Source organism: Arachis ipaensis, chromosome B6, assembly GCF_059453495.1.
Source record: "Arachis ipaensis isolate K30076 ecotype BB chromosome B6, ASM5945349v1, whole genome shotgun sequence".
Taxonomy (NCBI): domain Eukaryota; kingdom Viridiplantae; phylum Streptophyta; class Magnoliopsida; order Fabales; family Fabaceae; genus Arachis; species Arachis ipaensis.
In genome coordinates, this window is record NC_142441.1 from 96,939,178 (window position 1) to 96,956,235 (window position 17,058).

At 37.8% G+C, this 17,058-nt stretch overlaps 2 non-coding genes across 2 annotated transcripts; one reads left to right on the plus strand and one right to left on the minus strand.

Annotated features, from left to right (window-relative positions):
• Positions 1-1,967: 1,967 nt before the first annotated feature.
• On the minus strand, positions 1,968-2,075 carry LOC148561886 (small nucleolar RNA R71). Its single transcript, XR_015886553.1, has one exon. It is a non-coding gene; the product is annotated as a small nucleolar RNA R71 (small nucleolar RNA).
• Positions 2,076-15,427: 13,352 nt separating this feature from the next.
• Positions 15,428-15,535, plus strand: LOC148561887 (small nucleolar RNA R71). Its single transcript, XR_015887373.1, has one exon. It is a non-coding gene; the product is annotated as a small nucleolar RNA R71 (small nucleolar RNA).
• The last annotated feature ends 1,523 nt before the right edge of the window (positions 15,536-17,058 follow it).

The following is a 17,058-nucleotide window of genomic DNA, read 5'->3' on the forward strand; positions in this document are numbered from 1 at the left end:
CTTATTTTCTTTTTCCTATATGTTTTTCGAAAAAAATATACAAAATACAAAAAAAAATTAATAAAATCATAAAATCAAAAATATTTTTTGTTTCTTGTTTGAGTCTTGAGTCAATTTTAAGTTTGGTGTCAATTGCATTTTTTCTAAAAATTTATGCATTTTTTGAAAATTCATGCATTCATAGTGTTCTTCATGATCTTCAAGTTGTTCTTGGTAAGTCTTCTTGTTTGATCTTGGTGTTTTCTTATTTTGTGTCTTTTGTTGTTTTTCATGTGCATCTTTGCATTCATAGTGTCTAAGCATTAAAGATTTCTAAGTTTGGTATCTTGCATGTTTTCTTTGCATTAAAAATTTTCAAAAATAAGTTCTTGGTGTTCATCTTGACATTCAAAGTGTTCTTGGTGTTCATCTTGACATTCATAGTGTTCTTGCATGCATCACATGTTTTGATCCAAAATTTTCATGCATTGAGTCTTTTTGATGTTTTTCTCTTTCATCATTAAAAAAATTCAAAAATAAAAAAAATATCTTTCCCTTTTTCACTCATAAAATTCAAAAATTTGAGTTGAATTTTTCAAAACTTTTTAAAATTTAGTTGTTTCTTATGAGTCAAATCAAATTTTCAATTTAAAAATCCTATCTTTTTCAAAATCTTTTTCAAAAATCAAATCCTTTTCATTTTTTTTATTTTCAAAAATTTTAAAAATCTTTTTCTTAATTTTATCTCATAATTTTCGAAAATATTATCAACAACTAATGTTTTGATTCAAAAATTTCAAGTTTGTTACTTGCCTGTTAAGAAAGATTCAAACTTTAAGTTCTAGAATCATATCTTGTGATTACTTGTGAGTCAAGTCATTAATTTTGATTTTAAAATTCAAATCTTTTTTAAAACTAATTTTAATCATATCTTTCTATCATATCTTTTTAAAACATATCTTTTTCAAAAAAATTTGATTTTAAAATATCTTTTCTAACTTCTTATCTTCTTATCTTTTCAAAATTGATTTTCAAATCTTTTTCAACTAACTAATTGACTTTTTGTTTGTTTCTTATCTTTTTCAAAATCACCTAACTACTCTTCTCTCTCTAATTTTCGAAAATACCTCCCTCTTTTTCAAAAAAATTTTTTTTAATTAATTAATTGTTTCAATTTTTTAATTTTAATTTTAATTTTATCTTAATTTTCGAAAATCATTAACTCTTTTTCAAAATTTATTTTTCGAAATTCTCTCTCCCATATCCTTCTATTTATTTATTCATTTATTAACACTTCTCTTCATCTCATATCTCTGCTCTCCTCACCCTTGTGTTTGGATTCTCCTCTCTTCTCTTTCCTTACATTACATTCTTTTCTTCTTCTACTCACACAAAGGAATCTCTATACTGTAACATAGAGAATTCCATATTTTCTTTGTTATTCCCTTCTTTGTCATATGAGCAGGAGCAAGGACAAGAACATTCTTGTTGAAGCAGATCCTGAACCTAAAAGGACTCTGAAAAGGAAACTAAGAGAAGTTAAAATACAACAATCCAGAGATAACTTTACAGGAATTTTCGAACAAGAAGAGGAGATGGCAGCCGAAAATAATAATGCAAGGAGGATGCTTGGTGACTTTACTGCACCTAATTCCAAATTACATGGAAGAAGCATCTCCATCCCTGCCATTGGAGCAAACAATTTTAAGCTTAAGCCTCAACTAGTTTCTCTGATGCAACAAAACTGCAAGTTTCATGGACTTCCATCTGAAGATCCCTTTCAGTTCTTAACTGAATTCTTGCAGATATGTGATACTGTTAAGACTAATGGAGTAGATCCTGAAGTCTACAGGCTCATATTTTTCCCTTTTGCTGTGAGAGACAGAGCTAGAATATGGTTGGACTCTCAACCTAAGGATAGCCTGAACTCTTGGGATAAGGTGGTCAAGGCTTTCTTAGCCAAGTTCTTTCCTCCTCAAAAGCTGAGTAAGCTTAGAGTGGATGTTCAAACCTTCAGACAGAAAGAAGGTGAATCCCTCTATGAAGCTTGGGAGAGATACAAGGAACTGACCAAAAAGTGTCCTTCTGACATGCTTTCAGAATGGACCATCCTGGATATATTCTATGATGGTCTGTCTGAATTAGCTAAGATGTCATTGGATACTTCTGCAGGTGGATCCATTCACCTAAAGAAAATGCATGCAGAAGCTCAAGAACTTATTGACATGGTTGCTAACAACCAGTTTATGTACACTTCTGAGAGGAATCATGTAAGTAATGGGACGCCTCAGAAGAAGGGAGTTCTTGAAATTGATACTCTGAATGCCATATTGGCTCAGAATAAAATATTAACTCAGCAAGTCAATATGATTTCTCAGAGTCTGAATGGAATGCAAGCTGCATCCAACAGTACTCAAGAGGCATCTTCTGAAGAAGAAGCTTATGATCCTGAGAATCCTGCAATTGCAGAGGTGAACTACATGGGTGAACCATATGGAAACACCTATAACCCCTCATGGAGAAATCATCCAAATCTCTCATGGAAGGATCAACAAAAGCCTCAACAAGGCTTTAATAATAGTGGAAGATACATGTTTAGCAATAGCAAGCCTTTTCCATCATCCACTCAGCAACAGACAGAGAACTCTGAACAAAGTACCTCTAATTTAGCAAACTTAGTCTCTGATCTATCTAAGGCTACTCTGAGTTTTAGGAATGAAACAAGGTCCTCCATTAGAAATTTGGAGGCACAAGTGGGCCAGCTGAGTAAGAAGATCACTGAAACCCCTCCTAGTGCTCTCCCAAGCAATACAGAAGAAAATCCAAAAGGAGAGTGCAAGGCCATTGACATAGTCAACATGGCCGAACCTAGAGAGGAAGGGGAGGACGTGAATCCTAAGGAGGAAGACCTCCTGGGATGTCCAGTGATCAACAAGGAGTTTCCCTTTGAGGAACCAAAGGACTCTGAGGCTCATCTAGAGACCATAGAGATTCCATTGAACCTCCTTACACCCTTCATGAGCTCTAATGAGTATTCCTCTTCAGAAGAGAATGAGGATGTTACTAAAGAGCAAGTTGCCAAGTTCCTTGGTGCAATCATGAAGCTGAATGCCAATTTATTTGGTAATGAGACTTGGGAGATGAACCTCCCCTGTTCACCAATGAACTAAATGCATTGGATCAACTGAGATTGCCTCAGAAGAAACAGGATCCTGAAAAGTTCCTAATACCTTGTACCATAGGCACCATGACCTTTGAAAAGGCTCTATGTGACCTTGGGTCAGGAATAAACCTCATGCCACTCTCTGTAATGGAGAAACTGGGAATCTTTGAGGTACAAGCTGCTAAAATCTCATTAGAGATGGCAGACAATTCCAGAAAATAGGCTTATGGACAAGTAGAGGACATATTAGTAAAGGTTGAAGGCCTTTACATCCCTGCTGATTTCATAATCCTAGATACTGGGAAGGATGAGGATGAATCCATCATCCTTGGAAGACCCTTCCTAGCCACAGCAAGAGCTGTGATTGATGTTAACAGAGGTGAACTAGTCCTTCAATTGAATGAGGACTCCCTTGAGTTTAAAACTTAAGGACATCCTTCTATAAACATGGAAAAGAGGCACAGTAAGCTTCTCTCAAAACAGAGTCAACCAGAGCCCCCACAGTCAAACTCTAAGTTTGGTGTTGGGAGGCCACAACCAAACTCTAAGTTTGGTGTTGAACTCCCATATCCAAACTCTAAGTTTGGTGTTGGGGAGTCTCAACAACACTCTGAACATCTGTGAGGCTCCATGAGAGCCCACTGTCAAGCTATTGACATTAAAGAAGCGTTTGTTGGGAGGCAACCCAATTTTTATTTATCTAATTTTATTTTTATTTTTGTTGTTCTTTCATGTTTTATTAGGTTCATGATCATGTGGAGTCACAAAATAAATAGAAAAATCAAAAACAGAATAAAAAATAGCAGAAGAAAAATCACATCCTGGAGGAAGGACTTACTGGCGTTTAAACGCCAGTAAGGAGCATCTGGCTGGCGTTCAACGCCAGAACAGAGCATGGATCTTGCGTTGAACGCCCAAAACAAGCAGCATCCTGGCGTTCAGACGCCAGGAATGCACACTGAGAAAAGCTGGCGCTGAACGCCAAAAACAAGCATAGAACTGGCGTTCAACGCTAGAAACATGCTGCATCTGGGCGCTGAACGCCCAGAACAAGCATCAGTTCGGCGTTTAAACGCCAGAATTGCATGCAAAGGTGTTTTACATGCCTAATTGGTGCAGGGATGCAAATCCTTGACACCTCAGGATCTGTGGACCCCACAGGATCCCCACATACCTCCACTCACCTTACCTCCTCATAATCCTATAACACCCTTTCCCAAGAACCCTTCACCACTCACATCCATTACTCCCCTAAAACCATCATAAAATCCACCTACACCCACCCACTCAAATTCAAACCATCAACTCACCTCCATATATTCTTCTTCTTCTACTATTCTTTCTTCTTTTGCTCGAGGGCGAGCAATATTCTAAGTTTGGTATGGTAAAAGCATAGCTTTTTTGTTTTTCCATAACCATTGATGGCACCTAAGGCCAGAGAAACCTCTAGAAAGAGAAAAGAGAAGACAAAAGCTTCCACCTCCAAGTCATAGGAGATGGAGAGATTCATCTCAAGGGTCTATAGCTCAGTGGTAGAACATTTGACTGCAAATCAAGAGATCCCTAAGATACCTCAAGGGATGCACTTTCCTCCACAGAACTATTGGGATCAAATCAACACCTCCCTAGGAGAACTAAGTTCTAACATGGGACAACTAAGGGTGGAACATCAAGAGCACTCCATCATCCTTCATGAAATTAGAGAAGATCAAAGAGCTATGAGGGAGGAGCAACAAAGACAAGGTAGAGACATAGAAGAGCTCAAGGACATCATTGGTTACTCAAGAAGGAAATGCCACCATCACTAAGGTGGACTCATTCCTTGTTCTTAAATTTTCTGTTTTTCGTTTTCTTATGTTAAATGTTTATCTATGTTTGTGTCTTTATTACATGATCATTAGTGTCTAAGTGTCTATGCCATAAAGTAGTGAATATGAATCCATCACCTCTCTTAAATGAAAAATGTATTAAAAACAAAAGAACAAGAAGTATATGGTTTCGAATTCATCCTTGAACTTAGTTTAATTATATTGATGTGGAGACAATACTTTTTGTTTTCTGAATGAATGCTTGAACAGTGCATATGTCTTTTGAAGTTGGTGTTTTAGAATGTTAAATATGTTGGCTCTTGAAAAAATGATGAACAGGAGACATGTTATTTGATAATCTGAAAAATCATAAAAATGATTCTTGAAGCAAGAAAAAGCAGTGAATACAAAGCTTGCAGAAAAAAATGGCGAAAAAAAATAGAAAAAGAAAAAGCAAGCAGAAAAAGCCAAAATCTCTTAAAACCAAAAGGAAAGAGCAAAAAGCCAATAGCCCTTAAAACCAAAAGGCAAGGGTAATAAAAAGGATCCTAAGGCTTTGAGCATCAGTGGATAGGAGGGCCTAAAGGAATAAAATCCTGGCCTAAGTGGCTAAACCAAGTTGTCCCTAACCATGTGCTTGTGGCGTGAAGGTGTCAAGTGAAAACTTGAGACTGAGCGGTTAAAGTCAAGGTTCAAAGCAAAAGAAGAGTGTGCTTAAGAACCCTGGACACCTCTAATTGGGGACTTTAGCAAAGCTGAGTCACAATCTGAAAAGGTTCACCCAGTTATGTGTCTGTGGCATTTATATATCTGGTGGTAATACTGGAAAACAAAGTGCTTAGGGCCACGGCCAAGACTCATAAAGTAGCTGTGTTCAAGAATCAACATACTGAACTAGGAGAATTAATAACACTATCTGAACTCTGAGTTCCTATAGATGCCAATCATTCTGAACTTCAATGGATAAAGCGAGATGCCAAAACTATTCAAGAGGCAAAAAGCTACAAGTCCCGCTCATCTGATTGGAGCTATGTTTCATTGATAGTTTGGAATTTATAGTATACTCTTTTCTTTTTATCTTATTTGATTTTCAGTTGCTTGGGGACAACCAACAATTTAAGTTTGGTGTTGTGATGAGCGGATAATTTATACGCTTTTTGGCATTGTTTTTAGTATGTTTTTAGTAGGATCTAGTTACTTTTAGGGATGTTTTTATTAGTTTTTATGTTAAATTCACATTTCTGGACTTTACTATGAGTTTGTGTGTTTTTCTGTGATTTCAGGTATTTTCTGGCTGAAATTGAGGGATTTGAGCAAAAATCATATTCAGAGGTTGAAGAAGGACTGCTGATGCTGTTGGATTCTGACCTTCCTGCACTCAAAGTGGATTTTCTGAAGCTACAGAACTCAAAATGGCGCGCTTTCAATTGCGTTGGAAAGTAGACATTCAGGGCTTTCCAGAAATATATAATAGTCCATACTTTGGCCGAGTTTAGATGACGCAAAAGGGCGTTGAACCCCAGTTCTACGCTGCAGTCTGGAGTTAAACGCCAGAAACACGTCACGAACCAGAGTTGAACGCCAGAAACATGTTATAAACTGGCGTTCAACTCCAAGAATGACCTCTCCACGAGTAAAATTCAAGCTCAGCCCAAGCACACACCAAGTGGGCCCCGGAAGTAGAATTATGCATCAATTACTTACTTCTGTAAACCCTAGTAACTAGTTTAGTATAAATAGGACTTTTTACTATTGTATTAGACATCTTAGGATGTCTAGTTCTTAGATCATGGGGATTGGCCATTCGGCCATGCCTGAAACTTTCACTTATGTATTTTTCAACGGTAGAGTTTCTGCACTCCATAGATTAAGGTGTGGAGCTCTGCTGTTCCTCATGATTTAATGCAAAGTACTACTGTTTTTCTATTCAATTCAACTTATTCCGCTTCTAAGATATCCATTCGCACCCATGAACATGATGAATGTGATGATTATGTGACGCTCATCATTATTCTCACTTATGAACGCGTGCCTGACAAACACTTCTGTTCTACATGCAAACAAGCTAGAATGAATATCTCTTAGATATCTAATACAGGGGACCGAGTCCGAGATATTAGAATCTTCGTGGTATAAGTTAGAACCTATGGATGGCCATTCCTAAAATCCGGAAAGTCTAAACCTTGTCTGTGGTATTCCGAGTAGGATTTGGAAAGGGATGGCTGTGACGAACTTCAAACTCGCGGGTGCTGGGCGTAGTGACAGACGCAAAAGGAGGGTGAACCCTATTCCAGTATGATCGAGAACCTCCAGATGATTAGCCGTGCCATGACAGAGCATTTGGACCTTTTTCACAGAGAGGATGGGATGTAGCCATTGACAATGGTGATGCTCTATATAAAGCTTGCCATGGAAAGGAGTAGGAATGATTGGATGAAGACAGCAGGAAAGCAGAGGTTCAGAGGAACGAAAGTATCTCTATACGCTTATCTGAATTTCTCACCAATGATTTACATAAGTATTCCTATCTTTATTTTCTGTTTATTTATAATTATTATTCAAAAAATCCATAACCATTTGATATCCGCCTGACTGAGATTTACAAGATGACCATAGATTGCTTCATACCAACAATCTCCGTGGGATCAACCTTTACTCACGTAAGGTTTTATTACTTGGACGACCCAGTGCACTTGCTGGTTAGTTGTATCGAAGTTGTGACAAATTATGAATTAAGATTAGAGCACCAAGTCTTTGGAGCCATTACCAGGGATCACAATTTCGTGCACCAGCCACAAGAAACATCGAGAATAGTTAATTTTCATTTCATTGTAATTTGATTTTAATTTCATTTTGTAATTTAGGAGAGTCTATAAAAAGGCCTTACTTTCTACATTAAATTCATTCTAGAATGGGGGATTGAAAAGGGGTCTTCGGACTCCCTCCCCTCACACACTTTTCCTTCTCTTTCTTTTCTTTGTACTTTTCATTTATGAATTTTGAAGTTTCAATTTTAGTTTTAATCTTCATTTTTACTTTTCTGCACTTTCTTTCTTTTCTATTTTTGGTAGAGCAATGATCAACTAACTCTTTTCATTGGGTTAGAGAGCTTTATTGTGATTCAATGGATCAATTGTAGTTCTTATTCTTCTTCTTCTTTATTTTCTCTTGATTTTACTAGAGAGCTTTCGATCTTCATCCAATTGGGTAATTGTCTCGGAAGAGAAATTGCTCATACTTGGATTTCCTCTGAACCTTGGAAGAGGAATGAGGAAATCATGCTAGAAATACTCTCTCACATTGGATTAGGTTGGGGGTTGGATGGATATTGTGACATTTAATCCTACCAATACTTTGATCTATGAATGTGTGTGGTATAATCAGTGACCAAACTTCATCTCTTTCCATGAGCAATTAAATCAAGGAATTGGGAAATTGTTCAAGCTTAGAGAGATTGGATTACCAAGGAATTGGGATCCAATCACTTAAGATTGCCAAGGAGATCAATGAATGCATTGATTGAGGAAGAGATGAGAATGAACTTGATCCGGAGGATTGCAATATCTCTTGATCCCAATGTTCATTTTATTTTTAGTTCTTACATTTACTTTTCTTGCCATTTTACTTTTATGCACTTTATTGCTTTCTTTACTTTTATGCCAATTACATTTCCTTGATTACTTATCACTCCAATATGATTTGTCTAACTAGGATAATTAATCATCTATCGATTGCTTAATTCGTTAATCTTTGTGGGATTCGACCTCACTCTTTTGTGAGTTATTACTTGACGACAATTCGGTATACTTGCCGAGAGAAATCTATTGAGATACAAGTTTCTGTACATCAAGTTTATGGCGCCGTTGCCGGGGATTAATCGTGATTAACAAACTACCGGTTGATTGATTTACTAGATTAGACACTTTTCTTTTGTCTTTATTTTCTTTTGCTTCTTATTTTCTTTTGCTAACTAACTGTTTGTGATATTGCCTCACTAAGAATCCCTCATTTATTACAATGGAGATTCCAATTTCTTTTGGTGATTATTGTTTGAGACAGAGCTTTTTGCAGGAAATAAAGGAGCATCCATCATATTTTAGTCAATCAAATTTCATGGGAAACTCTCCACCACCACAGAATGATTCACTTTACTATGCTCATGGTGGGTGGGAGTATCAAGAACATGAAATGGGGTACTTTCCAGAGCCACAAAATGGTCCATATTTTGGTAAAATTGATCACTACTCAAATTGTGGCTGGGAAGATCAAAATCAAATATATTTCACTCATTCATACCCCATTCATCAAGAGCCATCACCTCTCAATTATCCAACCTCACCTCCAAGTTTTACATGCCTAAATTCTTCATCACTTGAGTATACCTCAGCACAAAATTCTGTCCCAAATCCATACAATTCATTTCACCATCCAAAAAACTCAATCCACTACCCACAAGAGTCATACCACTTTCAGAACACACAACCACAAAACAACCAATTCCATTCACAAGCCAACCCCAACCAACCATTACAACCTACCCAACCTCCTTTAGATAGACTTGCTAGGATGGAACTCATCATTGAAGAACTCAAAAAAGGTAGAGAAGAAGAGAGACTCGCTAGGATAGAACTCCTCCTTGAAGAAATGACAAAGACAAACGAAGAGGAGAAAATAGCAAAAAGAGACCATGAAGAAAAATTGAGACAGAATGCACAACTCTATTCTGAAAAAAAATTCATTGAAGAGCTGAGATCACAAAGAGAGACCACTTCACTCTCTCCAAAAATAGAGGAGTTCATTCAAAGATCAAGAACAATGGAGGAATCAGAAGAACAAGAAAAGGAAGCACCCATACCAAGTGAGATTTCTATTAAGAAGGAGGAGGTTATAAGAGTATATAAGCCCAAAGCTCCATACCCACAGAGGCTACTAAGGGTGACAAAGGAACATGCAAACTCACTCCCAAAAGACTCAATGCAACATCATGTAGAATGGTGCACAAAATTGTGATCTCTGGTAATGGCTTCTTAGGCCAGATACTCTGATCTAGTTTTACAGTCTGTCACAACTTCGATACAACTAACCAGCAAGTGGACTGGGTCGTCCAAGTAATACCTTACGTGAGTAAGGGTCGAATCCCACGGAGATTGTTGGTATGAAGCAAGCTATGGTCACCTTGTAAATCTCAGTCAGGCGAATATAAAACAGTTATGTGGTTTTCGAATATTAATTAATAAAATAGGGATAGAGATACTTATGTAATTCATTGGTAGGAATTTCAGATAAGCGAATGGAGATGCTTTTCGTTCCTCTGAACCTCTGCTTTCCTGCTATCTTCATCCAATTAGTCTTACTCCTTTCCATGGCTAGCTTTATGCAAGGGCATCACCGTTGTCAGTGGCTACATCCCCTCCTCTCAGTGAATAATATGCTCACGCACCCTGTCACGGCACGGCTATTCATCTGTTGGTTCTCGATCATGCTGGAATAGGATTCACCCTCCTTTTGCGTCTGTCACTAACGCCCAACAATCGCGAGTTTGAAGCTCGTCACAGTCATTCAATCATTGAATCCTACTCGGAATACCACAGACAAGGTTTAGACTTTCCGGATTCTCTTGAATGCCGCCATCATTCTAGCTTACGCCACGAAGATTCTGGTTAGGAGATCTAAGAGATACTCATTCTAGCTTAATTCATGTAGAACAGAAGTGTTTGTCAGGCACGCGTTCATAAGGGGGAAGGATGATGAGCGTCACACATAATCATCACCTTCATCACGTTCTTGGGTGCGAATGGATATCTTAGAAGCGAAATAAGAAGAATTGAATAGAAAACAGTAGTACTTTGCATTAATCTTTGAGGAACAGCAGAGCTCCACACCTTAATCTATGGAGTGTAGAAACTCTACCGTATGAAAATACATAAGTGAAGGTCCAGGCATGGCCGAGATGGCCAGCCCGCAAAACGTGATCACAGGATCAAAATACAATCCAGGATGCCTAATACAATAGTAAGAGGTCCTATTTATAATAAACTAGCTACTAGGGTTTACATGAGTAAGTATTTGATGTATAAATCCACTTCCGGGGCCCACTTGGTGTGTGTTTAGGCTGAGCTTAAGTGTTGCACGTGCAGAGGCCATTTGTGGAGTTGAACGCCAGTTTTTGTGCCAGTTTGGGCGTTCAACTCTGGTTTTGGATCCTTTTCTGGCGCTGGACGCCAGATTTGGGTAGAAAGCTGGCGTTGAACGCCAGTTTACGTCATCAATTCTTGGCCAAACTATGGACTATTATATATTGCTGGAAAGCCCTGAATGTCTACTTTCCAACGCAATTGGAAGCGCGCCATTTCGAGTTCTGTAGCTCCATAAAATCCACTTTGAGTGCAGGGAGGTCAGAATCCAACAGCATCAGCAGTCCTTCTTCAACCTCTGAATCTGATTTTTGCTCAAGTCCCTCAATTTCAGCCAGAAAATACCTGAAATCACAGAAAAACACACAAACTCATAGTAAAGTCCAGAAATGTGAATTTAACATAAAAACTAAGGAAAACATCCCTAAAAGTAACTAGATCCTACTAAAAACATACTAAAAACAATGTCAAAAATCGTATAAATTATCCGCTCATCACAACACCAAACTTAAATTGTTGCTTGTCCCCAAGCAACTGAAAATCAAATAGGATAAAAAGAAGAGAATATACTATAAATTCCAAACTATCAATGAAACATAGCTTCAATCATATGAGCGGGACTTATAGCTTTTTGCCTCTTGAATAGTTTTGGCATCTCACTTTATCCATTGAAGTTTAGAATGATTGGTATCTATAGGAACTTCAGATTTCGAATAGTGTTATTGACTCTCCTAGTTCAGTATGATGATTCTTGAACACAGCTTCTTTATGAGTCTTGGTCGTGGCCCTAAGCACTTTGTTTTCCAGTATTACCACCGGATACATAAATGCCACAGACACATAATTGGGTGAACCTTTTCAGATTGTGACTCAGCTTTGCTACAGTCCCCAATTAGAGGTGTCCAGGGTTCTTAAGCACACTCTTTGTTTTTGCTTTGGACCTTGACTTTAACCGCTCAGTCTCAAGTTTTCACTTGACACCTACACGCCACAAGCACATGGTTAGGGACAGCTTGGTTTAGCCGATTAGACCAGGATTTTATTCCTTTAGGCCCTCCTATCCACTGATGCTCAAAGCCTTGGGATCCTTTTTATTTGCCCTTGCCTTTTGGTTTTAAGGGTTATTGGCTTTTTCTGCTTGCTTTTTCTTTTTCTCTTTTTTTTCTATTTTTTTCGCCTATTTTTTTTTTTTCTGCAAGCTTTGTTCTTTGCTGCTTTTTCTTGCTTCAAGAATCATTTTTATGATTTTTCAGATTTTCAAATAACATGTCTCCTAGTCATCATTCTTTCAAGAGCCAACATTTTTAACATTCTTAAACAACAACTTCAAAAGACATATGCACTGTTCAAGCATACATTCAGAAAACAAGAAGCATTATCACCACATCAATATAATTAAACTAAGTTCAAGGATAAATTCAAAACTCATGTACTTCTTGTTCTTTTGAATTAAAACATTTTTCATTTAAGAGAGGTGATGGATTCATAGGACATTCATAACTTTAAGACAAAGTTACTAACTACTAATGATCATGTAATGAAGACACAAACATAGATAAGCACATAACATAGAAAACGAAAAACAGAGAAAGTAAGAACAAGGAATGAATCCACCTTAGTGATGGTGGCGTTTCCTTCTTGAGGAACCAATGATGTCCTTGAGCTCTTCTATGTCTCTTCCTTGTCTTTGTTGCTCCTCCTTCAGTGCTCTTAGATCTTCTCTGATTTCATGAAGGATGATGGAGTGCTCTTGATGTTCCACCCTTAGTTGCTTCTAATAATTGTGTGGAAGAAAATGTATCCCCTGAGGTATCTCAGGGATCTCTTGATTTGCAGTCAAATGTTCTACCACTGAGCTATAGACCCTTGATGGAAGCTTTTGTCTTCCCTTTCCTCTTTCTAGAGGTTTCTCTGGCCTTAGGTGCCATCAATGGTTATGGAAAAAAACAAAAAAGCTATGCTTTTACCACACCAAACTTAGAATGTTGCTCACCCTCGAGCAAAAGAAGAAAGAATAGAAGAATAAGAAGAAGATATGGAGGAGATGGATGGGAGTGTGTATTCGGCCATATGGGTGGGATTGGGTGGGAGAGAGATGTTGAATATTGAAGGTAGTGGGTGTATGGATGTGAATGGTAAATGGAAAGTAGAAGGGATGATCATGAATGGGAAGAGAGATGATGAGGTAGGTGGGGATACTGTGGGGTCCACAGATCCTGAGGTGTCAAGGCATTTACATCCCTGCACCAATTTAGGCATGCAAAATGCCCTTGCACACAACTCTGGGCGTTCAGCGCCAGGTTGGTGCCCATTTTGGGCGTTCAACGCCCCTTTGCTGCCATTTCTGGCGTTGAACGCCAGAACCATGCTTGTTCTGGGCGTTCAGCGCCAGGATGTTGCCATTTTGGGCGTTCAGCGCCAGAACCATGCTATGTTCTGGCGTTTGAACGCCAGGCAGATGCTCCTCCAGGGTGTGATTTTTCTTCTGCTGTTTTTGATTCCGTTTTCAATTTTTCTATTTATTTTGTGAATCCACATGATCATGAACCTAAGAAAACATGAAAAACAATGAAAATAAAAGTTAGATAAACATTGGGTTGCCTCCCAACAAGCGCTTCTTTAATGTCAATAGCTTGACAGTGGGCTCTCATGGAGCCTCACAGATGTGCAGAGCTTTGTTGAGACTCTCCAACACCAAACTTAGAGTTTGGATATGGGAGTTCAACACCAAACTTAGAGTTTGGTTGTGGCCTCCCAACATCAAACTTAGGGTTTGACTGTGGGGGCTCTGGTTGACTCTGCTTTGAGAGAAGCTTTTCAAGCTTCCTCTCCATGGTTGCAGAGGGAGATCCTTGAGTTTTGAATACAAGGGAGTTCTCATTCCATTGAAGGACTATTTCACCTCTGTCAACATTAATCACAGCTCTTGCTGTGGCCAGGAAAGGTCTTCCTAGGATGATGGATTCATCCTCTTCCTTTCCAGTATCCAGGACTATGAAATCAGTAGGGATGTAAAGGCCCTCAACCTTTACTAACACGTCCTCTACTTGTCCATAAGCCTGTCTTCTTGAGCTGTCTGCCATCTCTAATGAGATTTTAGCAGCTTGCACCCCATAGATTCCCAGTTTCTCTATTACAGAGAGGGGCATGAGGTTTATTCCTGAACCAAGGTCACACAAAGCCTTAAAGATCATGGTGCCTATGGTACAGGGTATTATGAACTTTCCAGGATCCTGTCTCTTCTGAGGCAATGTCAGTTGATCCAGATCACTTAGTTCATTGATGAACAAGGGAGGTTCAACTTCCCAAGCATCAATGCGAAACAATTTGGCATTCAGCTTCATGATTGCACCAAGAAACTTGGCAGTTTGCTCTTCAGTGACATCCTCATTCTCTTCAGAAGAGGAATACTCATCAGAGCTCATGAAGGGCATAAGGAGGTTCAATGGAATCTCTATGGTCTCTAGATGAGCCTCAGAGTCCTTTGGTTTCCCAGAGGGAAGCTCCTTATTGACCACTGGACGTCCCAGGAGGTCTTCCTCCTTGGGATTCACGTCCTCTCCTCTCCTCACAGGTTCGGCCATGGCGCTTATGTCAATGGCCTTGCACTCTCCTTTTGGGTTCTCTTCTGTATTGCTTGGGAGAGTACTAGGAGGGATTTCAGTGATTCTTTTACTCAGCTGGCCCACTTGTGCTTCCAGATTTCTAATGGAAGACCTTGTTTCATTCATGAAACTTACAGTGGCCTTAGATAGATCAGAGACTAGATTTGCTAAATTAGAAGCATTTTGTTCAGAGTTCTCTGTCTGTTGTTGAGTTGATGATGGAAAAGGTTTGCTATTGCTAAACCTGTTTCTCCCACCATTATTAAAGCCTTGTTGGGGCTTTTGATCCTTCCATGAGAAATTTGGATGATTTCTCCATGTTGAGTTATAGGTGTTTCCATGAGGTTCACCTAAGTAATTTACCTCTGCTATTGCAGGGTTCTCAGGATCATAGGCTTCTTCTTCAGAAGATGCCTCTTGAGTACTGTTGGATGCAGCTTGCATTCCATTCAGACTCTGAGAGATCATATTGACTTGCTGAGTCAATATTTTATTCTGTGCCAATATGGCATTCAGAGTATCAACTTCAAGAACTCCCTTCTTCATAGGCGTCCCATTACTCACAGGATTCCTTTCAGAAGTGTACATGAACTGGTTATTAGCAACCATGTCAATGAGTTCTTGAGCTTCTGCAGGCGTTTTCTTTAGGTGAATGGATCCACCTGCAGAAGTGTCCAGTGACATCTTTGATAGCTCAGATAAACCATCATAGAATATATCCAGGATGGTCCATTCTGAAAGCATGTCAGAAGGACACTTTTTGGTCAACTGTTTGTATCTTTCCCAAGCTTCATAGAGGGATTCACCTTCTTTCTGTCTGAAGGTTTGAACATCAGCTCTAAGCTTGCTCAGCTTTTGAGGAGGAAAGTACTTGGCTAAGAAAGCCGTGACCAGCTTATCCCAAGAGTTCAGGCTGTCTTTGGCTTGAGAATCCAACCATAATCTAGCTCTGTCTCTTACAGCAAAAGGGAAAAGCATGAGCCTGTAGACTTCAGGATCTACTCCATTAGTCTTAACAGTATCACATATCTGCAAGAATTCAGTTAAGAACTGAAAAGGATCTTCAGATGGAAGTCCATGAAACTTGCAGTTCTGCTGCATCAGAGAAACTAATTGAGGTTTCAGCTCAAAGTTGTTTGCTCCAATGGCAGGAATGGAGATGCTCCTTCCATGTAAATTGGAATTTGGTGCAGTAAAGTCACCAAGCATCTTCCTTACATTATTATTATTTTCGGCTGCCATCTCCTCTGCCTGTTCGAAAATTTCTGAAAGGTTATCTCTGGATTGTTGTATTTTAGCTTCTCTTAATTTTCTCTTCAGAGTCCTTTCAGGTTCTGGATCTGCTTCCACAAGAATGTTCTTATCCTTGCTCCTGCTCATATGACAAAGAAGAAGGCACAGAAAAATAATAATAATAATAAAGATCCTTTATACCACAGTATAGGGATCCCTTTGTGAGTGGAAGAAAAGAGGGGGAGACAAAGAATGTAATATAATGGAAGAAACACAACTGTAAGGATGGAAGAGAGGTGAGATGAGATGTTAGGATATGAATGAATAAATAGAATGAGATGGGGGAGGGATAATTTTCGAAAATTATTTTGAAAAAGAGTTAGTGATTTTCGAAATTGGTTTTTGAAAAATGTTAGTAATTTTCGAAAATTTTTGAAATCAAAAATAAAAAATAAAAATAGTTAGTTAATTAAAAAGAAATTTTTGAAAAAGAGGGAAGATATTTTCGAAAATTAGAGAGAAAGAGAGAGTTAGTTAGGTAGTTTTGAAAAAGTTTAAGAAACAAAAAGTTAGTTAGTTAGTTGAAACAAATTTTGAAAAGATAAGAAGTTAGGAAGTTAGAAAAGATATTTTGAAATCAAATTTTTGACAAAGATAAGATAAGAAGATATTTTGGAAAGATATGATAGAAATTAGTTTTTTTTTTTTTGAAAAAGATTTGATTTTTAAAATCTCAATTAATGACTTGATTCATAAGAAATCACAAGATATGATTCTAGAACTTAAAGTTTGAATCTTTCTTAACAAGCAAGTAACAAACTTCAAATTTTTGAATCAAAACATTAATTGATTATGTTATTTTCGAAAATTTGAGATAAAAATGAGAAAAAGATTTTTGAAAATTATTTTTGGAATTTTCGAAAATAACCAAGAATTTTGAAAAAGATTTGATTTTTGAAAAAGATTTTGAAAAAGATAAGATTTTCAAATTGAAAATTTGATTTGACTCATGAGAAACAATTTGGTTTTAAAAATTTTTTGAAAAAGTCAACTCAATTTTCGAATTTGATGAGAGAAAAAGGGAAAGATATTTTTTTTATTTTTAAAATTTTTATGAAAAACATGAAAATTATGCA